General features: G+C 40.1%; 1 protein-coding gene across 2 annotated transcripts in view; it reads right to left on the reverse strand.

The window, feature by feature from the left end:
- Nucleotides 1–27,991, reverse strand: part of fbxw7 (F-box and WD repeat domain containing 7) — a 316,690-nt gene that overhangs the window by 226,943 nt on the left and 61,756 nt on the right. The window contains exon 1 of one of the 2 annotated variants that reach the window (XM_059965038.1): nucleotides 27,621–27,830. The exons of the other annotated variant lie outside the window; for it this stretch is intronic. The gene's annotated coding sequence lies outside the window, so the exon portion shown is untranslated. Of the gene's footprint in view, nucleotides 1–27,620; nucleotides 27,831–27,991 lie in introns of those variants that run through there. 2 annotated transcript variants of the gene reach the window in all.

Below are 27,991 nucleotides of genomic sequence, written 5' to 3' on the forward strand. Positions count from 1 at the left end.
GTTTTCCTCAACAAAAGCCATATCAAATATATTGCTAATGATTTTAGCAATGTGAACTTCAAAATCGAAGAACAGCAGAAAACAAAAGACACCAGCCTGCATTTTGCAGGACTGCAAAACCACTTTAACAGACAGTATCCCATTTTATTACTATGAAACAAATTGGTCAGTTCACCTTTTTATGTAATTTCAAATTCATTCTATCAAAGTGAGAAAAAGGAGTAGGCCATTTATTCAGTGAAGTCCACTGTTGTTATTATTAGCAATGAGAATTTTTAAACTGCTAACAGATAATTTCTAAAGCATTTTCTATAACTTCTCTCTCTGCTTATAGTGAGGAAATTATAGACCAGCTTACCCTAAGAGTGGTAACATGTTGGGAATTCATTTTTAAGAATGGGGCTTCGGGGTACTTGGACGCACATGATAAAATAGACCAAAGTCAGCATGGTGCTACACCTTTTGTTTATATATAGAGAGAAACTATAGAATAGTGCTTCAGAGGGGGATCTGGATATACTCATAAAACACCAAGTTGGCAAGCAATTGGTTGGGAAGGCAAACAGAAGGGTGACCTTTATGACAGAGGGACTGGACTACTAAAGGAAACCATACAGAGTTATTGATAGAACAAATGAAGCCCTATACGGTGGTGCTAGAAAGTTTGTGAACCTTTTAAAAATTTCCCTCTTCCTGCACAAATTACCTAAAATGTGATCAGATCTTCACACATCCTAAAACTAGATAAAGAGAACCCAATTAAACAGATAATACAAAATTAAACATTTTCATTTATTTGAGAATAATGATCAAATATTACATGTATTTGTTGGAAAAAGCATGTGACCCTCTAGGATTATCAGTTTATTTAAAGGGGAAATTAGAGTCAGTTGTTTCAATCAATGGGATGACCATCAGGTGTGAGTGCTGGAGTTCCTGCCCTATTAAAGAATATAAACCTGGGTTTTCACTATCAAAGTCTGAACTTCACCACACAGCTTTTTGGAAATGTGCCATGCTCGATCTAAGGAGATTTCTGAGGACTTCAGAAAAAAAGTTTTCGATGCTCACCAGGCTGAAAAATGATACAAAACTATTTCTAAAGAGTTTGGGCTCCACCAATCCACAGTGAGGCAGATGGTATACAAATAGAAGAAATTCAATATCGTCATTACTCTCCCCAGGAGGGGTAAACTAACAAAATCACTCCAAGAGTAAGGTGTGTAATATTCCAGGAGGTCACCAAGCACCTTAGGATAGCATCTAAGGAGCTACAGGCCTCTCTTGCATTGGCTATTGTCAGTGTTCGTGAGCCTACTATCAAGTAAATACTGAACCATAATGGTGTGCATGCAGGATTGCAAGGAGAAAGCCACTACTCTCCATGAAGAACACTGCTGCTCATCTAAAGTTTGCTAAAGATCCCATGTGGATAAGCCAGAAGGATATTGGAAGAATGTTCTGTGAATGGATGAGTCCAAGATAGAACTTTTTGGCTTAAATGAACAACGTTATGTTTAGGAAAAGGACCTCATTCCATCTATGAAACATGGTGATGGCAGGTCTTGGTTCGGGCTTGCTTTGCATTTCCAGTAGCTGTTGATCAGTCATGGACATTGGCTTGGAGGAATTTTAGGCCATTCCTCCTTACAAAACTGCTTCAACTCTTGTTATTGGTGGTCTTCCTTGCATAAATAGCTTGCTTCAGGTCCTTGCCCAACATTTCTATTGGATTAAGGTCAGGTCTTTGACTCAGCTATTCCAAAACATGAAATTTCTCCTGATTTTAACCATTCTTTGGTGGACTGATGTGTGTTTAGGATCGTTGTCTTGCTGCATGACCCACTTTCTCTTGAGCTTCAGTTCACAGATGAATAACCTGACATTTTCCTATAGAATTTACATTTCAGAATTCTGGGGTTTGAGAGGGTCAACAGCTTTAAGTTTCTTGGTATACACATCAGTGAGAACCTCACGTGATATGTACATACCAGCTGTGTGGTGAAAAAAGCACACAGTAACTCTTTCACCTCAGATGGTTGAAGTTTGGCAGGAGTTCCCAAATCCAAAGGATTTTCTACAGGGGCACAATTGAGAGCATCCTGACTGGCTCTATCACTGCCTGGTATGGGTACTGCACTTCCCTTAATTGTAGGGCTCTGTGGAGAGTGGTACGGATGGCCCAGTGCATCTGTGGAAGTGAACTTCCCACCATTCAGGACATTTACAACAACAAGTGCGTAAAAAGAGCCCGAAGGATCATTGGAGACCCGAGTCACCCCACCCTCCAGCTGCTACTATTTGGGAAACAGCACCGCAACATTAAAGCCAGGACAAACAGGCTGCGAGACAGCTTCTTCCACCAGGCCATTAGATTGATTAATTCATGCTGTTACAATTGTATTTCTAAGCTATATTGACTGTTCTGTTGTACATGCAATTTATTACAAATTACTATAAATTGCACATTAAGGAGATGTAATGTAAAGATTTTATTCCTCATGTATGTGAAGGAAGGGTTAACACCTGCTGAACAACCCCTGTTACTGAAAGGAAAGATTCAAATACTTTTTTCAAGAAGTACATATAATATTGGATTATTTTTCTCAATAAATAAATGAAATATAATTTTGTGTTATTTATTAAACTGGGTTCTCTTTATCTAGGTTCAGGACTTGCATGAGGATTTAATCACATTTTAGGTCATATTTATGCAGGAACAGCAGAAAATTCTAAAGTAGTGGTCACCAACCCGTTGACCGCGATCGACTAGTTGATCTTTGAGACTTTCCCGGTAGATCCCGAAAGAAAAAAGAAAAATAAATACACGAATACTGTTGAAAGATTGTTTTCAGGTTGCTGGGTTTTAGTTCTGTTCTTTCTGCCCAGTGCGCATGCGTGTAGCTGCCCCGCCACGTGCTGGTCCCAAACCACTGGGCCGCAAGGAAACGCTGTGAGTCAGCTGCACCTTTCCTCATTCCGTCACGCCCACTGTTGAACTTGAACCCACGCGAGGTCTTTACCCAAGCACGTCAGCAATCACTGGTTGGCCTCAGGTAACCGGCTGCTTCGTGCCGCTGACGAAGTGCCATTGCTACCGGCCCAGAACGCAAACAGATAGGTGCCGCCTCTAGACCCTGTTTACCACACCGAATGTTTGTGGGGAACCCAGTGCTAAAATATTCACAGACGACCTAATTTAGGCTCAGGGTTTCGTAAGTAGCAGAGCAGCTACCTTGCTGCGATCTACTGATATAAACTTTTGTCGGCCGATAGATCCTACAAGAGGGGTGGGCGCGCGCCCTGGCGCACTCCTCGCTCGGTCGGTCGCTCCCTACGGACCGAGCAAGGTCCCAGCACGGGAACAGATGCACCTGGCCAAGGTGGTGGGCGGGTGGGCGGGAGGCTGGGATTCAGGCCAGGAGACTGTCTAATGAGTCAATGAAGCCCTCAGAACTGCTTCAGTACTGAGTCCAAACACCCTGCACTTAAAGACAAACCCAATGAGTTTTTTCCAGCATTAAAAACGTGAGCAAGCAGGACAGCAGGCAAGTGCTGAAAGCCACGTAAAGTAAATTGCGGAATAGACTGGACATAAGGAACCTGCTTTGAGTATCGCCGTATTCCGGTTGTGTTTAACAACCCCCCTCGAACTTCCCATCACCCCCCACCCTACCCTCCCCCCCCGGTTGGCCGGTCTGCAAAAATATTGTCAATATTAAACCGGTCCGTGGCACAAAAAAAAGGATGGTGACCCCTGGTGTTTATACATTATTTCTACTTCTGGGTTGCGGGGTTTTACTTCTGGTCTTTTCTGCCCGAGTGCGCATGTGTATAACTAATCTATTTTGAGTTGATCTTGCCTTTCACTAAAGCCGAGGTAGGGAATCTTGGGCTTCAAAAGGTTGGTGACCACTAATCTAAAGGGTCACAAACTTTCTAGCATCACTGTATATACTTCCACTTCTTACTTACTTGGGGAATACTTGCAGTGAACACAGCTCTATGTTTCACCAGATAAATATTTGGTTTGACCAGTCAACTTATGAGGAAAGATTGAACAGATGAAGCAGATACTTCATTTAATTTAGAAGAATGGGGCGTTATACAGAAATATGAAATACTTTACAGCAACTTGACAAATGATGCTGAGGAGGGGATCTTGATGTACAAGAGCATAGCTTCAGAATAAATCACATGAGCAAGATAAAGCCAAGGAGCAAAATTTCTCAGACAAGAAGCTTTTGAATCTTTGGAATTCTTTACCCGAACAACTATGGAAGTTTATAATAATACTCAAAGCCAAAATGGATCTACTTCAGGAATTTAAAGAAGATTTGGCACAATCATGACTATGGATGAATGATCCAAAATCTTGCCAGGTCCAGGGTTCTATCATCTCTATACCCTTTCACCTTTCCAACTTTGACTTCCACACAGACTACTGTTGTAAAGTAACAGTTTAATAATTTTGTGTTATGTGCTTTGTCAGCTTCCTTTTTAAGAATAGCTAGAAAGTAAATAATGACTATTACTTGCTAAAGAAAGCATCTTTTCATCTTGAAGTCCTGACGAAGGGTCTCAGCCCAAAACGTCGACAGCGCTTCTCCCTATAGATGCTGCCTAGCCTGCTGTGTTCTACCAGCATTTTGTGTGTGTTGTTGTTTTCATCTTAATGTTCACTTTGTAATCATTTAAACTGTAAATAGTTAAAATTACATGAAAATATATTTCAAATAGTGGAAAAATACATTAACAATCAGGATTCAGTGTACATGAAGTTTACATGTGGAAAGGACTAAAATCTGATTATTTTTAAAAGTCAATTGTTACTACAGATAATATTAGTGGTATTTACAATTTCTTCCATAACAGCTGAAAAATTGCAAAATTTCAGAAGGCATTATTTGCATATACATGCACTCTCATAGCTTTATGCAAGAAAATATAATTTTAAATTGTGTACAGGCAAAAATTCAGAGCAAGTTTGTGTTTTTTTAAAAAGACATGTGGATATCTTTAAAAGTTTATATATAGAGCATATACGTAATGGGGTGATTGATAAGTTCGTGGCCTAAGGTAGAAGGATGGCCAGGTGGATTCAGAATTGGCTTGCCTGTAGAAAGCAGAGGGTCATGGTGGAGGGAGGACATTCAGATTGGAGGGTTGTGACTAGTGGTGTCCCACAAGGATCAGTTCTGGAACATCTACTTTTCGTGATTTTTATGAACGACCTGGATGTTGGGGTAGAAGGGTGGGTTGGAAAGTTTGCAGATGACACAAAGGTTGGTGGTGTTGTGGATAGTGTACAGGATTGTCAAAGATTGCAGAGAGACATTGAAAGGATGCAAAAGTGGGCTGAGAAGTGGCAGATGGAGTTCAACCTGGAGAAGAGTGAGGTGGTACACTTTGGAAGGACAAACTCCAAGGCAGAGTACAAAGTAAATGGCAGGATACTTGGTAGTGTGGAGGAGCAGAGGGATCTAGAGGTACATGTCCACAGATTCCTGAGAGTTGCCTCACAGGTAGATAGGGTAGTTAAGAAAGCTTATGGGGTGTTAGCTTTCATAAGTCAAGGGATAGAGTTTAGAGTTGTGAGGTAATGATGCAGCTCTATAAAACTCTGGTTAGGCCACACTTGGAGTACTGTGTCCAGTTCTGGTCACCTCACTATAGGAAGAATATGGAAGCATTGGAAAGGCTACAGAGATTTTCCAGGATGCTGCCATGTTTAGAGAGTATGCATTATGATCAGAGATTAAGGGAGCTAGGACTTTACTCTTTGGAGAGGAGGATGATGAGAGGTGACATGATACAGGTATACAAGACATTAAGAGGAATAGATAGAGTGGACAGCCAGCACCTCTTCTCCAGGGCACCACTGCTCAATATAAGAGGACATGGCTTTAAGGTAAGGGGTGGGAAGTTCAAGGGGGATATTAGATGAAGGTTTTTTTACTCAGAGTGGTTGGTGCATGGAATGCACTGCCTGTGTCAGTGGTGGAGGCAGATACACTAGTGAAATTTGAGAGATTACTAGACAGGTATATGGAGGAATTTAAGGTGGGGGGGTATATGGGAGGCAAGTTTTAAGGGTTGGCACAACATTGTGGGCCAAAGGGCCTGTACTGTGCTATACAGGCACAGCATGACTCAAATTTAGAAAACCTAGCACATTTATTTTTCAACATAGTCCATATGTAAACACTTAGTCCAGTGGTCGTGGAGCATACAGATCCCTCCTTTGTAGAAGTGGTCCAGTGGGGGTGATTGATAAGTTTGTGGCCTCGGGTAGAAGGAGTTATTAACTTCAAATCTTCTGCATTATCACTCAAAGAGTTGAGCTAATGTAGAAGATGAACTCTCGTTACATACATGTGCAGTTCAACTCTGAGTGAAACAGCAGAAGGTTTAAAGTTCATAACTCATCGCCTTCTACCTTAGACCACAAACTTATCAATCACCCTATGCTGTGGACCAGTTCTGGAGGTCCAAGACACCAACTTCTACAAAGAAGGGATCCGTATGCTCCACCACCGCTGGACTAAGTGTGTAAATGTAGGAAAAATAAATGTGCTAGGTTTTCTAAAATTGACTCCTTCTACTTAGGCCACGAACCTATCAATCACCTCTCATACATACATACGTGGCATACACACACACACACAGAAAGGTATTAGAGGTGAATAGCTATTTTTTTTTCCAAGGGCTTGTTCACAAATATCAGACTTGTAAGCCATCTGTACACACTACTGACGAAGGTAGCAAGTGCCATCTATTATGAAACAATAACCAACCTTATGCAATATCTTGCTGCTGCACTGTGTAATGCAACACATGGGTAGGCGTAAGCCCAATCCAGAAAACAACCACGAAGGCTAAAATAATTCACAACTTGCTATAGCAGTGAAATCTGTCAAGGATTTTGAATGCTTCTAAACAGCTGAAATTTAAAAATATACAGAATTTAAATGATTAAACAAAAACAATTAAGATGATTAGAATATTGAAAAAACTAAAAATCAATATGAAAGATGTATTATCTAATACCCAATACATCAAACCCCTAAACTAGAGGGCACAGATAAAAGAGGGGAAGTTTGAGAGACCTGAGGTAACTTCTTTAGACAGAGGTAGCCAGTACCTGGAATGTTCTGCTAGAAAAAGTATACAAGGCAAATACACTTGCTATGAAGATTTCTTACAATTGCAAGATTTAAAAGGTATTTGGGTTGTTTTACGGAGAAGGGCTAGGAGGTTATAGGATGGGAAGATGCTGTGGTCACCAAAAGGTCTATTCTGATGTATTATTATGAGTGTACCAAAGTTTTCTCCATTTTAATTAAAGGCCTTAATGTCACTGTGCCAGGTCAAAAGTGCTGCAGATTTGGTGATACCCTAGCAGAAATGCTAAAGAACTACAGCGAATTCATGTTCCATGCTGAAATATTGTCAATCTGGACTTCCCCATGTCAGAAAGAGAAACAAGGTAGAGCAGTTTCTTTAGCAGGGAAAACATGTTAAGGCTAAAATTTGTATTTTCTTCTCCTCTGCCAAATTTCATAAATCTGATGTCATTATCATCCTTCAAAGAATGTACAGCTATTCATCAGAATCAGGTTCATTATCATCGACATGTGAAATTTCTTAACTTAGCAGCAGTAGTACAATGCAATATATGATAAATATAGAGTAAAATAATAAATAATAATATACTAAGTATATATGTGTATATTAAATAGTTGGGTTTAAAGTAATACAAAACAGTTATATATTTAAAAAGTGAGGTACTGTTTATGGGTTCAATGTTCATTTAGGAATCGGATGGCAGAGGGGAAGAAGCTATTCCTGAATCACTGAATGTTTGCCCTTCAGGATTCTATATCACCTTGCTGATGGTAACAATGAGAAGAGAGCATGTCCTGGGTGATGGGGATCCTTAATAAAGAATGCTGCCTTTTTGAGGTATCACTCCTAGGAGATGTCTTGGACACTACAGAGGCTAGTACCCAAGATGGAACTGACTAATTTTACAACTTTCTGTAGCTTCTTTTGGTCCTGCCCAGTAGCCCTCCCATACCAGACAGCCAGCCTGTCAGAATGCTCACCGCAGTAATCTATAGAAGTTTGAATGTTTTAGGTGACAAACCAAATTTCTTCAAACTCCTTATGAAATATTGTCGCTGTCTTGCCTTCTTTATAGGTGCATCGACATTTTGGGACCAGGTTAGATCCTCAGATCTTGACATCCAGGAACTTGAAACTGCTCACTCTCTCCACTTCTGTTCCCTCCACGAAGATTGGTTTGTGTTCCCTCGTTTTATTCTTCCTGAAGTCCACAATCAGCTCTTTTGTCTTACTGACATTGAGTACAAGGTTGTTGATGCGATACCACTCAAACTACTGCAACACCACTCAACTAGCTGGTATATCTTGCTCCTGTATGCCCTCTCATCTCCATTTGAGATTCTAGATTTAAATCTTAAGGATCCGCAAGCATATCTTATAAATCAGCATGCTGTTTGTTCTAGAAATATGTCGCAGAATGATCAATTTATGTATTCATACATGGGCTGAATGCAGCACAACTCTGAAAATCTAATGTCACAGTCTTGCAGTGCAACACACTGATCATTCTGTGGCTAATGAGGTGAGAGGGCAACTCCGGCTGAAATGCATTGCTTTCCACACCAACCATTCCCCCCAATACAGAAGCACGTCAAGTTGGAGAATACAGTGGAAGTCACAGTCCTGATAAGTGTCTGCTGAAGTTTGAGTATCCATATACGAATCTTTGGACACCACACTCAAATGTAAAAGAACCACCGGTATCTGTTTCTCTGCTGTTGGACTCTGATAATTGGTTTTCATAATTCTACAAGTACAATTATTCATATCCTGTTAAAAATCAAAATAGTCAGCAGAACTATATAGATGCAGAACAAACTCAGAAGCTGCAGCACACTGCAAAGGCATCAATATCTGAGAGACTCACAGCTGCTGTTAGAAATCAATGTTATTATTCTTTAAGCATAAAAGCCCGAATGCTATTTATACACAGAACTCTCAATGAAGAGATTCTAAACTTAGGGAATGAAACTTGGACTCTTAATGCTTATGTTATGGGGCACAAAATAGTTCAGTCTTAGAAAAACCCTTTGCTTCTTTTTTCAAAAGATTAAAGTGTAGTGAACTATCTGCAACCAGGGAATGGAGGCAGGTGAATGGAAGAACTAAGTTAAAGCTACAAATCAGATTGTAGCTATCCAATTCAAAACCTTTTGTATCTAGTGCATTTCATATGCAGAAAATCAACAACTTTTCAGTATTCTCATCACCATATAACAAAAAAAGCTTCTGCTACATAATTCAAGTCCCAGGTTGAACTCTCATTCACTGAAAGTGCATTCAATGTGCAGCAAGCTGATCAACATTTCATCTTAGATTGAGAAATTACCCACAACCTTAATACACAATGCAGCTTTCTCTTCCAACTCAGCAGTTAGAGCATTTGTTAAATAAAAGATCACACACCAAGATAACATTTAATCATCCTCTGGTGCTAGTTACAAAAAGTTTTTACATTTAAGATCATGTTTTTGCCATTTCTTAACAAGGTTTTAACAATGACAATGTTTTATGCTCCTTAATGTAAGGGACAATTAACAAATAGAATTTAATTACTAAAGAGATACAGACTATACTTGAAGTGAATTAATAAATAAAAATTAAGTATTGTGAGTCAATGTATGTGTGTAGAGAGAGACAGAAAGAAATTATAACTAAGTGATGAAAATTTGCTTTACTGAACTTCAGTGACATTGGAACATGGCACTGTTGCAGGGGTTCCCAACCAAGGGTCCACAGACCCTTGGCTTAATAGTATTAGTCCATGATATAAAAAAAGATTGGAAACCCCTGCAAAAATCTGGAACCTGTCTGAATCAACAAAGTATACCATGTTTGCTGTTCTTCACCAGTCCAACTGAAGAATCTGTACAAAGACAAGTGTTTCCTGCTTTAGGGCTCCATAATTTGGACATTTAAATCAGGCAAAAATCACAGAATGCACAATGCAGAGTCATTTTGGTTAGAAAGACCAAAGAGCTAGAGTAAAAGAAAACATTTAGATTTTATATTACAGTATTATTAAAAACTGAATGAAGAGGCTAAGTTGTAGAAGTTAAATTGCAAAGCCAGTTAGACTGCTCAATGGAAATGGACAAACTGTACTGCAGTGTTTTAAAAGTCACATGGTTAAGTTCAGTAACTTCTAAATTTCATGGGAGATATGGCAAAACGAAGTATACATTAAACAGGATAACATTAACTTCCCGATTTTAGACCTTGCACATGCAAATACAGTAGCTTTTCATTTTTTTTCTTAATAATGGAAAGCAGCAATAAATTTGTTAGTTCTATCCTACAATTATGGCCAGTAACTTAATCTTAACATCTGTATGCTCACAATACTGTTAAAGATAATTGCTTCAGTCCAAGTACAGCATTTAAAGCAGGGAAGTTGATCTTTTACAAATAGATACTTTATTGATCCCAAAGGAAATTACAATGTCGCAGTAGCGTTACAAATGCACAGATATACATATGGGAAGTAGAAAGAATAAAAAATAAGTTACCACAAACAGTCTAATGGCAGTGGGTCATCACTTCCCTGGGTTTAGGTTGACTCATTATAAAGCCTAATGGCTGAGAACCATAATGACCTCACATAGAGATCTTTGAAGTAGCAAAGTTGTCTTATTTGAAGACATTCACACACGGACACATGAAAATCTGACAAAATTAAACATGCTTCAACTTCCAGAAATTTATATGACTAATTTAAATTAAAACATCAAATCACAGAATCCATTAAGGTTGTGATGTTGTTGGAAAAAGTGGATGTACTTGAAAATTTTAGTAGATGAAATAATATTAAGATTGTTGGACTTAAAGGTATAGAGGGAGAGGATCCAATAAATTTTTTTTTCAAAAATGGATTCTGGAAATTTTGGAAATGTAAGAAGGAACCCAGTTAATTGAAACTGAAAGGCCTCACAGAGCCTTAAGATCGAGACCTCAAGTTGATCAAAACCCACGATCAATCTTGATAAAATGCTTATGATATCAAGATGAAGAAAAGATCCTGAAGGCGGCTGCCCAACGTGCCAGAAAGAGAAACTGGCCATTGATGATAGAAGAGAAAACAGTTCCTTTTCCATCCTGATACAGGTTATGACCTTTTGAAGAGAAAGAAGGAATTTAACCCAGCGAAAAAAGTTTTATGGAAAAAGGGTTTAAATTTATATTGCGCCACCCGGCAACCCTGATAATTTTTTTGGAGGACGGAAAAAGATCTTTTACTGATTATCGGGATGCGGAAGAATTTACACAAGAACTCCCAAATATTCGCTGACCACAGCCAAAGACTTAAAAGTGAAACGGATTAAAGATGAAGACAGGGACAGTGAATGGAGTTGATGGATGTTTAAGGACAGAAGAATATTTAAATATATTCTTAATTATATGATACGGGGGAGAAAGGTAAAAATTTGAGTAATATTAATCGAGAGTGGTGATATTATTTTTTCTTCTCTTATATGTACCTTTTTATGTTACGGGGGAGCTGGGGGAACTTTGGATCAATTGCTACAGGATTCACATGTGTAATCATGGCGATTGTCATGACCCGTACAACGGAGGGGGGTAATGTTGTGTTTTTTTTAATTCACAACATTAGTAGGGGGGTATTTTGTTATTTTTTTCTTTATAATCTACTTTTCTTTAATCTTTCTTTCTTTGCCTAGACTGGGGGTCGGCAACCCGCGGCTCCGGAGCCACATGTGGCTCTTTTACGTCTGTGCTGCGGCTCCCTGTTGCTTTGGGAAATAATTGGTTGTGGCGACCCTTTTCCTGGCACATCCGAACCGACTCACAATAAGATAGCCTACGGGGGTTTGCGAGCACAGAGCTTTGGAGCCTCTGCGCCATGGGGGGGGGGGGGGCAGGTTGAGGGAGGCTTAAAAGTGAGGCTGAAGATTTTGAATAAAGTTTTTTTCCTTCGACTGCAGTTACCGACTCCGTGTCGTAATTTTAGCGCTGCGTGTAGCACACCGCTACATGGTCAGTATTTAATTAATATGTATTTTATGTTAGTTTGTTAGTTTTTGAAATGTAAATCTAAATTTGAAGATTATGGTGATCTTGTACAATCTAAATAAGACGTTGTGGCGACCCATTTCCTGACACATCCGAACCGGCTCACAATTAGCCAGCGTTCAGGCTAAGGGAGATAGCCTACGGGGGTTTGTGAGTACGTGTCTTTTGCAGCATCCGCGCCCATGGGGGGCGGGTTGAGGGAGGCTTAAAAGCAAGGCTGTTTAGTTCGAATAAAGCTATCTTTGACTGCAGTTTACTGACTGCGTGTAGCAACCGCTACAACGTGTTTTTATCGCTGGCTGTCCAGAGGGGAGGTGCTGAAACGCTTTGTCACGCGTCTGGAAGAAGTGAAAACTTTCCTGGGCAGCAAAACTTTCCTGAGCTGGAACAGCCAGAGTGGCTGGAAAAGCTACACTTCATGGTAGACATAACAGCGCACCTGAACACGCTGAACACAGCTCTTCAACGGGGTAAGGACGTACAGCCCTGCACATGTTGGAGGATGTTTTGCATTCGAGCGCAAGTTGACGTTGCTTGCCAGAGATTTACAGAAAGGCACATTGTCTCACTTCCCCAATTTGAGAGAGTTCAAACAATGTCACGACATGATAAATTCGGAGTATTTACATTCTGCAATCATCGCAATGCAAACATCGTTTGGGAAACGCTTCTGTGAGTTCAGAGAGGAAAAAAACACATTATCCTTCCCGGTCACTCCCCTAAGCATCGATCCATCCCTACTGAATACGACTGCATTGTCAGGTGTGAGTCAACCTGAAGAAGTATGATAAATATTTTAATTGCGTATTATTTTACGTATATTCATATGTTTTCATTGTTCAGTGAAATAGTCCTTTTATTTTTCAGGTTGACAGCTGGCTGACGTTATTTTTGGTTTGCTGCTGGCGGCAAATTTAAGTTTGGCGTTTTTCATAAATACAAGAAGGACTCAAATAGACGTTGAGTATTTTACTTAAAAGTAACCTTCAACCCAACGTCTTTTTTTCGGAGTTCAAAATGTTTTTGTTGCATGCAGAAATGTAATTTCGTTTTCTCTGCAGGAGTTCATCAATTTCATAAATGCAACACATTATAGTTTATTTATACATAGCATAAAGGCAAAACAAAACGTTGTATGCAGTGTTATTTCATTTTAAATGTCAAACGGGTTTTGCGGCTCCCAGTGTTTTCTTTTCTGTGGGAAACGGGTCCAAGTGGCTCTTTCAGTGGTAAAGGTTGCTGACCCCTGGCCTAGACAATCGGGGGGGGGGGGGGGGGGAGAGACACATAGCAACATGGAGAATTTTAAGAAGATTCCCCAAGGTACTACGAAAGTTGAAAAGTTAGGTATTACTATAGACTGGTGTAACCCTGTTAAAAATAATGACTAATTTACTGAATTTTTAAAGTTCTAATGTTAATGGGCTTAATGGACCGGTGAAAAGAAAATGAATTTTAACATTCTTTAAGAAAATGAAAATAGATATAGCTTTTAGCTGCATTCCATTTGAAAAAATTACTTATAATTTAAGAGATAAATATGAAATATTTCTGAAAATTTGGCGCCCTTATTTACAAAAGATAGGATTAAATATATATAGGTGCTCCGAAGATAAAATTATTGGTTATTTGGGGAAAGAAATAAATATATATACTAAATCTATTATGAACTCCATGGAGCATGTGGGGATCTTCCGATATCCAGGCATTCTTTCTTTCTTGTTTTTTTTCTTTCTACAGGGATATGTTAGGGGGAAGGGGCTAAGGGGAGGGGGGGGAAGGGATGATAATTTTTTTTCCTTCTGTAACCATTTGAAAATTCAATAAAAAAAATTTATAAAAAGAAGGTTGTGATGCACTATTTCAGCAGAGAAACTTCTGAGGAAGGTCAATAAATCACCCGATCCTATTACAAAATCAATTACTGCAGTACATTTCTATTGCTCACAGACTGATCATGGCCAAATATGATATTGGATAGCTACAGGCAAGGTCAATGAGAACGGGAACATATTATTGATAATCCTTATTCATCCCATATTGCACCAAATATACTGAACATTACTATGGTCATTTAATGAACTTGAATGTTGTTACCTTTTGATTGTTGAGCAAACCATTGGAAAGTCTTTCTAGTTGTCCTGATGTAAAACTGCAAGAAAGATTATCTTTGCAGCAGTTTGGGCGTCCCAGCCTCTTCATTAAAGAAGAAATTATACTGCAACCACAGCCACACATTGACTTACTGAATTAGGCAACTCTGTAAAGATATTCTCAGCAAATCAGCATCATCCCATACACATAAAATTGCCAGGTGCCTTGTTCCACAGCTCTCCAGTTTAAATCACGACTGACAAAGAGAAAACCCCATAGTTCCTGGAAAGGTAGTAGTCGTAATCGCATTGTCAATTTAACTGTCAGTAGAGACGGGTTGGCTAATCACAGCTGGGGGAAGCAAAGTGATGTTGGCTCTCTTCCCTCTCTCAATACTGAAATCAGCAGAAAACAAAAGCTGAGAATCTGTTGCTAGAATGAATATGAGGAAGACTTTGAAAGTGACAATACTCTCTCCAGTCACTACCATTGATTAACAGATCCTAACAAATGCTTCCAGTTGTGATTATGCCACTTCAGCACAGTCAATCCAATCAGTTCCCTCAGTCATTGGACTCTTGCTGTTCCCAACATTCAATTGAAGTAGGCCACACCCCTCTGTCCCCAGCCCAGAGTCTGCTCAATACCTTAAGACAGACTGCTGCTGCAGTGTTTAAATCAACAGGAAAACACAATGCATTTCCTTCCTCTCCACCCCCTACTTAAAGCCAATGCACCCTTCCTGACACTACCCTTTAAACAACTGCCAATCACACAGTCAGAATCACAAGAAGATAATCATACTGCTATGATTGCTCAGGATTTGTGTTAAAACAACTGATAGTTTAATATATATAACAAATTGGGAACCCTTGATATGCAATCTGGAATCAATAAAATTTAATCTGTATACAATCACAGCTTTTTTCATAATACTACAGTTCAATTTGATATAGAAGGCATGTCAGCATACAACATGAATAATATTCACCCATCACATGTTCAGAGTGGATCTTTCACTCCCCCCCCCTCCCCACCCTGGAAAGTCACAATGGTTAGAGTCTTTATCTTGCCTCAAACACTTAACCTGATTACTCACTGTATGAATAGATTTTATCATGCAATTATTTTAGGAATATTATAATTAAATTATGTAATTGTCATCTCAGTTTAAAAGCAAATATTTAAAGAAACTATCCTAAATACTAGCCCAAACAGGGGGCAAAACATACAAAAATACACCATTTAGCTGGTTTCCATGATTCCTTTTATTTATCACTAGTTTTGAAATCCAAGGTTCAGGCTCCTTTTCAATATACTGCAAATAATACCTTTACTCATGAATTTAGATTACCACAATATGGTGTGAATGTAAATAGGAAAATAATTTAACCTCTTTTGCTAATCAACTGCTCTATGTTGCTTGGAATCCTCAGCTTCTATCAGCAGTCAGGATTCAGCTGTCTTAGCACCTGATCCTATTAACATACATACCTACCCTAGATTTAAAAAATGAGGGGCAATCTGGTAGTTTTACATAAATCTGCTAGCAAGCTTCATTACTGCAATACCACATCCCAGTAACAGAACACTTATCACATTACATTCAAAGAGCCACTGTACAGTGCAAAAATAAAATGTAACACAAGCTGCCAGCAGCTCCCAGCAAATGTTCATTAACAGCAATTGTATATGTATTTGGAGGTTTACAATCATTCACACAACCTCAGCAGAGAGCAGCTCCATTCAAACTGAAGCAGCTTTGTTTACATGCAATCCGGCTATTTTATGGAACAAGTACAAAATGCACCTCCAGTTTTGTTGCTTTTTGGATCATTATTGCGCAACGAAATTCCCAATGCTAGCAAGATTTTAAACACAGAGTTATACACTCAAAGAGCACTGGAATGGTTACATAAATACTTTTCTCTAGCCAAATCAGCCTCAAAATTCACTCTTCACTGGAGCTTTCAGTCTTTGAAAGAAGATGCAAAACTAAAAATTCCCAGAAAATGTGTCAAAATTTGTAGCTCCTTTTAAATTTGTATAACCAGGTTTAACCACAACACAAATGCGCTTGATTTAAAGAATGTGCAATTAAAATAATTTAGCTCCCAAGTACACTGCTGGACTCTTCTAACTACATCTTTAAAAGCAGCACACTTCCTTTCCATTTTCCTATAAGCCACATTTCAAATTATCACCAAATTACTTCATTACATGGCCTTAGACCACAAGGAATTATGGTATGCAGATTCTGCCTAGCATGGATGCAAACAATAACTTTCGGTTAACACATAAGGCCTTGTGAAATTATTTGTCAACCCCATTTAATTAAGATCTGTAGAAACAATTTTATTTGTCTTAAACTGCAGTTCAATGTCGTTTTCTTGACTGAAAGGAATTGTCTGAAAATATTACACAAAAATGCTCACAAGAAAATCCATAATAAATCTGATTTCATGGAATGCTTCTCAGTCCTTTTGAACTATGTTGAACTATGTCACCTACCAAGAATGCGCCTGATTCCACTGAATACATCTGCCTCTACTGGGCAGGAAACAGCACCCTAGATTCACCAGCCCACACGCCAGGCACTGGGAAACCACAAACAGCTGACATCAGGTTGCACCATGTGAACAGCTGAAGATTCTTCCAAGGTTGACTTCCAGGAAGTGAAGTTATTGGCACCTGGTATGGATGGGAGGCAACTGATTGACAAATAGAGAGCGGCAAAAGGGTGACTAGCAAAAACTGGAGAAAGTAGGTGGATCAAGCAAGAGGGGACACAGAGCAGAGGTAAAAGCAGAGAAGACCTCCGAAAGGAGAGGGAATTGAATGGGAGGGAAAGAGACTGAAGGAGGTAAATAAAGTAAGAGGACAAAGGTAGGTTAACTAAAGCAAGGGAGACTATGTGACAAAGGGGGCACTGAGTGTGGATAAGATCATATGTTTGGCCAGATTGTGCAAGTGCACATGCACCCACGATCAGAATGCGCATGCAAGGTTAGTTTCCAATTATATGTACAAGTAAGCTTTTGTGCAGTATTAATGCACAAGTGTGTGTGCAAAGTTTGTGCAGCAGAGCCAGTTCCCCAAATACCTTTGGCCTCCTTGACATTAGCCCAAAATTTCATTCTGTTAAGAGCAACTGGTAGCATGCAATAAAATTCAAGCTCAAGGCATCATCATTTCTCAGAGCTGAAGCAGAAACAAATCCTGTTCAATACCAAGGAATTACCCAAGCAGTGAAGAAGCTGAGCAATTAAGCCACGAGAGTTCTGTTCCAGCTGGGCACTATTCACTCAAAACTTTATGAGCAGCATCATAATAAAATATAAATGTCAACTGATGGAATTTCATTTCCCAATTACATCATTTGACTGGCAAGAAGAATATCAAGAAAACTCACTCAGAATCAAATAGCCACAAATAGCAACATTTCAGAATCAGAATTTATTTTCAATTGAACCTGCCACTTTCCAAGTTCCATCCCATCCACTTTCCATGAAGTAAGATCACTAGGCTAGGTTCTAATGGGATGAAGTCTCCTGTGCATCAATCAAATTGCTATCCCAGGTCTGAACAAGATGACAAAATTGCATTGGTGCATAACTACTGTAACAGAACCCTTTACTATAGTATGTTCTTAAACATATGCTTCCGAGTTCTTGAAATAGAAATGCAGAAGCTATAGTCAAAATATTTCAGTTCACTTTAGTGTGGACACAGAACCATAGACCTAAAGGAAAATAACAAAAGTGGAAAATTAAGACCAGTAAAATTACAAGACCATAAGATACAAGAGCAGAAGTAAGCCATTCAGCCCATTTGAGTCCACTCCACCATTCAATCATGGGCTGATCCAATTCTTCCAGTCATCCCCACTCCCCTGCTTTCACTCCATATCCTTTGATGCCCTGGCTAATAAAGAGCTTATCTATCTCTACCTTCAATGCACCCAATGACTTGACCTTCACAGCCACTCATGGCAACAAATTCCACAAATATACCACCCGCTGACTAAAGTAATTTCTTCACATCTCTGTTCTAAATGGACATCCTTCAATCCTGAAGTCTGCCCTCTTGTCCTGGACTCCCCTACCATGGGAAATAACTTTGCCATATCTAATCTGTTCAGGCCTTTTAATATTCGGAATGTTTCTATGAGATCCCCCCTCATTCTTCTGAACTCCAGGAAATACAGCCCAAGAGCTGCCAGACATTCCTCATACAGTAACCCTTTCATTCCTGGAATCATTCTTGTGAATTTTCTCTGAACCTTCTCCAACGTCAATATATCCTTTCTAAAATAAGGAGCCCAAAACTGCACACAATACTCCAAGTGTGGTCTCACAAGTGTCTTACAGCCTCAACATCACATCCCTATTCTTATATTCTATATCTCTGGAAATGAATAACATTGCATTTGCCTTCTTCACCACCAACTCAACCTGGAGGTTAATCTTTAGGGTATCCTGCACAGGGACTCCCAATTCCCTTTTCATCTCTGCATTTTGAACTCTCTTCCCATCTAAATAATAGTCTTCCCATTTATTTCTTCCACCAAAGTGCATGACCATACACTTTCCAACATTGTATTTCATTTGACACTTCTTTGCCCATTCCCCTAAACTATCTAAGCCTCTCTGCAGGCTCCCAGTTTCCTCAACACTACCCACTCCTCCACCTATTTTTGTATCATCAGCAAATTTAACCACAAATCCATTAATATCATAGTCCAAATCATTGACATACATCGTAAAAAGAAGCAGTCCCAACACTGACCCTTGTGGAACTCCATTGGTAACTGGCAGCCAGCCAAAATAAAATCCCTTTATTCCCTCTGCTTTCTGTCAATGCTTCACCCATGCTAGTAACTTCCCTGTAATTCCATGGGCTCTTATCTTGCTAATCAGCCTCACATGCGGCACCTTGTCAAAAGGCTTCTGAAAATCCAAGTACACCACATCTTCTGCATCACCTTTGCCTATCCTGTTTCTAATTTCCTCCAAAAATTCCAGTAGGTTAGTCAGCCAGGATTCTCCCTTCAGGAAAGCATGCTGACTTTAGCTTATCTTGTCATGTGCCTTCAGGTACTCCATAATCTTATCCCTAACAATCGATTCCAACAACTTCCCAACCATTGAGGTCAGGCTAACAGGTCAGCAGTTTCCTTTCTGCTGCCTCCCACTCTTCTTAAATAGTGGAGTAACATTTGGAAATTTTCCAGTCATCCGGTACAATGCCAGAATCTATCGATTCTTGAAAGATCATTGTTAATGCCTCTGCAATCTCTCCAGCTACTTTCTTCAGAACCTGAGTGTGTATTCCATCAGGTCCAGATTTATCCAGCCTCAGACCATTAAGCTTCCTGAGCACCTTCTCAGTTGTAATTTTCACTGCACATACTTCACTTCCCTGACACTTTTGAATCTCCGGTATACTGCAGACGTCTTCCACTGTGAAAACTGATGCAAATTACACATTCAGTTCCTCTGCCATCTCTTCGCATCTCGTTACAATCTTTCCAGCGTCATTTTCTATTGGTCCTATATCAACTCTCTTTTACCCTTTATATACTTTAAAAAAGATTTTAGTATCTTCTTTGATATTAGTCACCAGCTTCCTTTCATAATTCATCTTTTCCTTCCTAATGACCTTCTTAGTTTCCTTCTGCAAGTTTTTAAAAGCTTTCCAATCTTCTATCTTCCCATTAGCTTTAGCTTCCTTGTATGCCTTCTCTTTTGCTTTTACTTTGGTACTGACTTCACTTGTCAGCCACGGTAGTGTCCTTCTTCCATTTGAAAATTTCTTATTTAGAATTTATCTGTCTTGCACTTCCCTCATTTTTTGCAGAAATTCCAGCCATTGCTGCTCTGCTGTCCTTCCTGCTAGTGTCCCTTTCCAGTCAACTTTGGCCAGTTCCTCTCTCATGCCATTGTAATTTCCTTTATTCCACTGAAATACTGACACAGTGGAATTTAGTTTCTCTTTCTCAAATTTCAAAAGTGAACTCGATCATATTGTGATCACTGTTCCCTAAGCGTTCCTTAACCTTTCAGCTCTCTTATCGCCTAGAGCACAACACCCAATTCAGCACGGCCTAGTGGGCTCAACAAGCTGTTCTAAAAAGCCATCCCTTAGACATTCTACAAATTCCCTCTCTCGAGGTCCAGTACTGGTCTGGTTTTCCCAATCCACTTTCATGTTAAAATCCCCAATGATTATCATGACATTGCCTTCTGACACGCCTTTTCTATCTCCTGCAGTAATTTGCAATCCACATTCCGGCTTCTGTTTGGAGGCCTGTATACAACTACCAATAGGATCCTTTTACCCTTGCCCTTTCTTAACTCAACCCATATAACTATAACAGCATGCAAACAGGCCATCTTGGCCCTTCTAGTCCATGCCGAACGCTTACTCTCACCTAGTATCCCACCTACCTGCTCTCAGCCCATAACCCTCCATTCCTATCCTATCCATATACCTATCCAATTTTTTTTTTGGATGACAAAATTGAACCTGCCTCTACCACTTCTACCAGAAGCCCATTCCACACAGCTACCACTCTCTGAGTAAAGAAGTTCCCCCTCGTCTCACCCCTAAACTTTTGCCCCCTAACTCTCAACTCATGTCCTCTTGTTTGAATCTCCCCTACTTTCAATGGAAAAAGCCTATCCACGTCAACTCCATCTATCCCCCTCATAATTTTAAATACCTCTATCAAGTTCCCCCCTCAATCTTCTATGCTCCAAAGAATAAAGACCTAACTTGTTCAACCTCTCTCTGTAACTTGGGTGCTGAAACCCAGGTAACATTCTAGTAAATCTCCTCTGTACTCTAATTTGTTGACATCTTTCCTACAATTCGGTGACCAGAACTGACACAATACTCCAAATTCAGCCTCACCAATGCACCTTGTACAATTTTAACATTACATCCCAACTCCTATACCCAATGCTCTGATTTATAAAGGCCAGCATACCAAAAGCTTTCTTCACCACCCTATCCACATGAGATTCCACCTTCAAGAAACTATGCACCATTATTCCTAGATCACTCTGTTCTACTGCATTCCTCAATGCCTTACCATTTACCATGTATGTCCTATTTTGATTAGTCCTACCAAAATGTAGCACCTCACACTTATCAGCATTTAATCAAACTCTCCACCCCTTACTCTGTTTATCCCTAACAGTGCAAACAACTTTATTATCTTTTTCTTCCTTCTCCCCTACATCTTCTGTCTGAGTGCTCCCCTTCTCTGTCACCTGCCTATCCTCTCTCACACATTGTCTACTAGCTTTCTCTATTTGTGAACTAACCTTCTCTCTCCTAGTCTCTTCAATTTGATTCCCACCCCACCCCCCAACCATTCTAGTTTAAAGTCTCGCCAGTAGCCTTTGCAAATCTCCCCTCCCAGGATATTGGTCCCCCAAGAATTCAAGTGCAACCCATCCTTTTTGTACAGGTCACACCTGCCCCAAAAGAGGTCCCAATGATCCAGAAACTTGAATCCCTGCCCCCTGCTCCAATCCCTCAGCCACACATTTATCCTGCACCTCATTCCATTCCTACTCTCACTGTCGCATGGCACAGGCAATAATCCCGAGATTACTACCTTTGCAGTCTTTCTTCTCAACCCCCTTCCTAACTGCCTATATTCTCCTTTCAGGACCTCTTCCTTTTTCCTACCTATGTCATTGGTACCTATATGTTCCACGACCTCTGGCTCCTCACCCTCCCACTTCAGGATATCTTGGACGGAATCAGAAACATCACGGACTCTGGCACCAGGGAGGCAAACTACCATCCAGGTCTCCTGACTACGTCCACAGAATCGCTTATCTGACCCCCTAATTATCAAGTCCCCTATTACTACTGCCTTCCTCTTCCTTTCCTTACCCTTCTGAGCTACAAGGCCGGACTCTGTACGGGAGGCACGGCCACTATTGCTTCCCCCAGGTGGGCTGTCCCCCCCCCCCCGCCAACAGTACTCAAACAGGAGTACTTATTGTCAAGGGGTACAACCACTGGGGTACTTGCCCATTTCCGCCTAAACACGTTGAGTCAAAGCCCTTAAGCCTTCACTCTGCTCCTGGCTCACTCCGCTGCCCGCTGTATAAGGCTGTTTAAATCTTCCGTGCTTCACTGCCCGACGTCACACACCTGCACAGTCCCACCTCTCTTAACTCCAATGAGAACAAAAAAATCAAAATGGCTCCTGCTGCACTCCCACCCAATCCTCAGACTTCATTCTCCAAATTCAAACCCATAAGAGACTCTACACTTTCTGATCCTATGTCATCCCTTTTTAATGATTTAATATTATTTCTTATAAACAGGGCCACACCACCCCCTCTGCCTACTAACCTACCTTTCCGATACACTGTATATCCTTGGACGTTCAGCTCCCAATGGTAGCCATCCTTTATCCAAGTTTCAGAGATGGCCACAACATCATACTTGCCAATCTATAGCTGAATTTCAAGATCATCCATTTTATTTCTTATGCTGTGTGCATTCAAATATAACACTTACCGTTCAGTATTTGCTGCTTTCTGTTTTAACCGCACCACACCTCTATGCCCTGTAAATCATCCCACTGGCTGTGATTATGCCCTGTCCTTTCTATCATCTCTGTTGCACGCTATCTTTGATTTATTTCTGTTTTCCCCTTCCTCACTCTGGTTCCCATCCCTCTGCCAAATTAGTTTAAAACCTTTAACAGCTCTATTAAACCTGCCTGTTAGGATATTGGACCCCCTTTGGGTTCAAGTGTAACCCATCCTTTTTGTACTGGTCGTACCTCCCCCAGAAGAGGCCCCAATGATCCAGGAATTTGATCCCCTGCCCCCTATACCAGCCTCTCAGCCATGCATTAATATGCCTGATCATGCTATTCTCGTGCTGGTTAGCACATGGCCCAAGCAGCAAACCTGAGATTACTACCCTGAAGGTCCTGCTTTTCAGCTTCCTACCCAATTTCTTGAATTCTCTCTTCAGGACCTCCTCCCTTTTCCTACCTATGTCATTGGTACCAATATGTACCAAGACTTCTGGCTGTTCACCCTCTCCCTTTAGAATACTCTGCACCCAATCCGAGACATCCCGTACCCTGGCACCTGGGAAGCAACACACCATGCGGGCATCTCTATTAGACTGACAGAAGCTCCTGTCTATTCCCCTTACTATGGAATCCCCTATGACTACCACATTTCTCGTCATCTTCTCCCCCTTCTGCACCATGGAACCAGGCTCAGTGCCAGAGACCCAATTGTCATGGTTATCCTCTGTCAGGTCACCCCCTCCTCAACAGCATTCAAAACAAGATAACAATTACTGAGGGGGATGGCCACAGGGGTGCTCTCTACCATCTGAGCTCTTCCCTTCACTGACAGTCAACTAATAGAACTTGAAAGCAAACTTTTACAATGTACTGTATAATTCATATTATTTCCAAAAATTCAGAAATGAATTGGTTAATCAAAGACAAATAGTTCACTCACTGTCCCAATTCATTCTTCTATTTAGATGGGTTTTTCTGAGATAACCAAACATGTTGTTGTATATAACAGTATTTGCTGATGTTATTCCAGGTCACAAAGCATTTCAAAGAAACTCTGATAAGATGAGTGATGTATGAGTTAATCAGACAGGTAACTGGTGAAGTTGGGAGAGACTACAAATGCTGGAGGCACTTAGGGGGTAAAGCAAAGGGATATACAAGGATTTGAGTTGACTCTCTACATCACAACAGGGTGTAGAAAACAAGACAACTGATACAGAGGTGAGGGGAAGGAGTGAGGTATAGCTGGCAGGTAACAAGTGAAACCAGCTGAGGAAGGAAATGATAGACAGATGGAAGGAACTAAGAGGGGACAGGGGAAGAAATTAAGTCTGTAGGTAGAAGTAGAGCCAGAGCACAATAGGTACAGACAGATAAGAGGAGAAAAAGAGAAGATGAGGCCAGATTAAAGGAGGAGGACTGCATCAGTGAACGCGACCAAGGACGACATCCTCCAGATGGTCCACGAAACCACTTTTCTTCATGTCTTCTTTTTCTTTCAAATGTGATTTTGCTACTGTTGGAGCCTGCTACTTACATTTTGGTGTGTTTTCAGGCCAATTGAGCAATCTGGCACTTTTCTGAGTCCAAGGGTGTTCTGTAAGGATTCAAGGAAAGCACGTGGCTGAGGTCAAGAAGCTTGAAGATGTGGTGTGAGCCTCTGAATGACCCCATTTCTCACCAAGAAAGATTGAAATCATCGAGGTGAATGCAGAAGGCTAGTGGATGTTCAGTGCCATCTATCAGCCTGTCACTTGCTGCTGCTGGAGGAAGGTGTCTGCATGTGATGTTCTCTCTCCCTTTCATTCTCTGCTCCCGAAGGAAGGGCCCTGTGTTCACATTGTCTCTTTCTGCCTCGATGTTGTCGGAGGATGGTGCCGGAGTCCTAGTTCTTGGACAAGGTTTGTACATTGGACTCTGTAGTTCACTTTATGATGTGCCTTTGGTCGCTTCTTTTTCTGTTGCTATTTTGGGAGATTTTGAATCAGGGCGACCTGCAGATAACAAGCATTCAGTTGAACTGAGTATGTCTGGACTCTTTCAATTTTGTGTTTTATATTGTGTTTTCTGTTGTCTTTTGTGCAATTATTTTTGCGCATTGGTTCGGTGTTGCATGTTTTTCTTTGAACAGGTTCCATGGCTTTCTTTGGTTTTGTGGCTGTCTGTAGGGAAGACGAATCTCAGGACTATAGACTACATTCTTACTTAATAATAAATGTACTTTGAACCTTTGGAGCTAGAAACAGGCTGGAAGTGATGTGGAGACAAAAGAGAGACCACAGGTGCTGGTGTTTGATAAGGAAGGTGATGAGAAACTAGATATGGGAGGGATGAAGGACAGATAGAACTAGATTGAGGGAGGGGAAAGCAGAGGGGAAAAAAAAGGAACAGCAGGTTGGAAAATTCATGGTGACTATTCTTTTAGTTTGATGAAGCATGGACAATGCCACCATTTTCCAAACTACCCACATTCTGTCCACAATCTTGACAGCCTGGTCACATGCCATTTAAAGTCCTGGGCTTTCTCCACTGCCAAGTTAAGTCCAAACGCAAACTGGAAGAGCAGACCTTTATATTCCATTTGGAACATTGAAATTAAAAGTAGAGCCAGCATGTATTTGTTAAAGTTAAACAGCATTTAGCTAACATGATGCATTTTTGTTTCAGTCAACTGAAATTGCTGATAATGGGATGCATGAATTCTCAGATTATCTTTTAAAATCCCATATTAAAGCTGGTTAGCAAAAACGTGAGCCCCCATTGGATTATATAGAATTGGATTCAGAGACATGAAATTGGTCAATGGACAGAAAGCACAGAAGCAAGATAAACAGTCAATTCTCACACTGGATGAAGGCCTGAATGTTATTTCTCAAGTATCTGAGGTATCGGTTCCAAGAAAACTACTTTTTCCAATCACCCAGACACGAGTACAGGTAAAAAGTCATAAAAACAGAATTCAACACTTCAGTCCACTAAATCTGCTTCATCATTTAATCATGGCTGATTTATTTTCCCCTCTCAACCCATTCTCTTGCCACTGACGGCCTTACTAATCAAGAACCAATCAAATCTGCAGTTAAAATATACCCAGCGACTTGGCCTCCACAGACGTCTGTGGTAATGACTAGTCTGACTAGTCCTGGACTTCCTTTTACAAATTGTCACTTTACAAAAACAGTTAACACATTCATAATGAATAAGAACAGAACAGATAAATGGTGCAGTAATTAGCCTGCCTTTTTGTGAAAAAGATACACCTGGGCATTATTTCTCGCTGTTAGAAAAACAGCTTGGTTGGAGACCAGGTAGTTCTTCAGCTCAAGTCTTCAGCAGTATAAGAATATTGTCTCAACTTGAAGTCTTTGCAACATCCAGTGCTCCCATAAGTTTATCATTTGAAGTTAGTAGAAGATGGCAAAGTTTTCAATAAAACACAGAAAGAGATCATCTACAATACGTTAGACCAAAGATAGCTGCAAATGCATCAGGCCAATTCTCGCCTGCTAGGCTTTACCATTTCAGAGATTTTGAATGTATATAGACCCTTCTCCATTTGGCCTTTCAGGGCACTCTAGACCTAGTTAACTCATCTTGCATCATGAGACTGCAGGAAACCTTCTATTTCCTCAATAACTACTGATGTAAAAATGTCATTAGCTGGAAGAACTTGGGCTCCAAGATTTGGCACATGACCAATAGCTGATGTCACTGGAGTCTATTGTGATACCATGTTTTGTGGCCAGTATGACATTGGTAGTTATTCCATAACTCAATAATTCAGTGGGGGGAAGGGTAATTGTGAAAGAGACAAAATAGAACAGGCAAGTAGTTCAGAAGACCCTTGAGGGATTCTTATTATTGAAATACTTCAATTCAGTGTAGCCTGTCAAGCAGTACATTTAAGGAAGTGTGTTAGGATAAACCCAGAAACTGCAGACCAGATTCACCTCTGCACTGGAGAAAGTTCCAGGTACAACAATCAAGGGCAGAATAAATGTGGATTGATTTAAGAGAACCAACATTGAATTTGTTAAAGGCAAATCTTGTTTTGCTTAATTTGCTTTTCGTAATAGCTAAGAGAATGAATAAAAGAAATACAGCCAACACATTTGGGGACAGTTGGAGTTGTAACCTGCAGAAGCAAAATTAATTATGCTCAGATAGCCTGCCATCTTACCTTTATCTCTGCAGCTGCAAGTAAAATAATGAACTTTGTAAGCTGAAAAAATATTTAGCAAAGTGTTAATTTAGAAAAATTTATTTGAGTAGACATAATCCTGCTATTTGGCAGCCAACTAACTCTGCAGTATATTGCCGAGTAATGAAAAAGGCCTTGGAGGTCAATCTTTTTGGACAAGATTCAGGATACTTCCCATTTAATCATGCAATGAGAGCAAAAGCAGAGTGGTCGATATCAACTATTAATTATGCAGAAGGTTATTTTGAAGAACTACCAGATGAACCATAGGTTCAGTGGCAACTGTCCAGAGACTGCATTAAAAAAAGTTGAAACATTGTATAGGAATAAATACATTGAGAATGAACTTGGCATATGCAGCAGTATAAAAATTGACATAATAGATAGATAGTTCAAAGATATCTAGGTAATCTACAACCTGTTAATGCAATTAAGGAAACAGACTGACAATATCTAGGATAGCTTGATGGGAAAATGCTAGAATCTAATATTAAGAAAGTGGTAACAAGGCACTTTCAAAATACAGTAATAATGGAGTAGGCAGAGTCAATAATGTGGATTCACAAATGAGAAATATAATGTCTCACATACCTTTCTGGGAAGGCTTGTTTTACTGTTGTTCTGTTGCTGCTTGTACGTTGTGCGAACATGATGTGCATTCTATATTGGTGACAATGTATGACAACACTTGCAGGCTGCCCCCAGCACATCCTTAGGTTGCGTTGGTTGTTAACACAAACAACATATTTCATTGTATGTTTCAATGTACTGTACATGTGACAAATAAACCTGTATCTGTAGCTGCAAATAACATAATAAATAAGAGGGAAATCAGAGAATGTGGTGCATTTCTACTTTCACATAAGACAAGAGATAATTGAATAAAATTACAGCACTTCGATAGGGAAATAATAAAGTGCAATAGCAACAGAGAATGTTCATTCACCAGGTCAGAAAGCATA

The sequence above is a fragment of the Hypanus sabinus genome, chromosome 3, assembly GCF_030144855.1.
Source record: "Hypanus sabinus isolate sHypSab1 chromosome 3, sHypSab1.hap1, whole genome shotgun sequence".
Taxonomy (NCBI): Eukaryota; Metazoa; Chordata; class Chondrichthyes; order Myliobatiformes; family Dasyatidae; genus Hypanus; species Hypanus sabinus.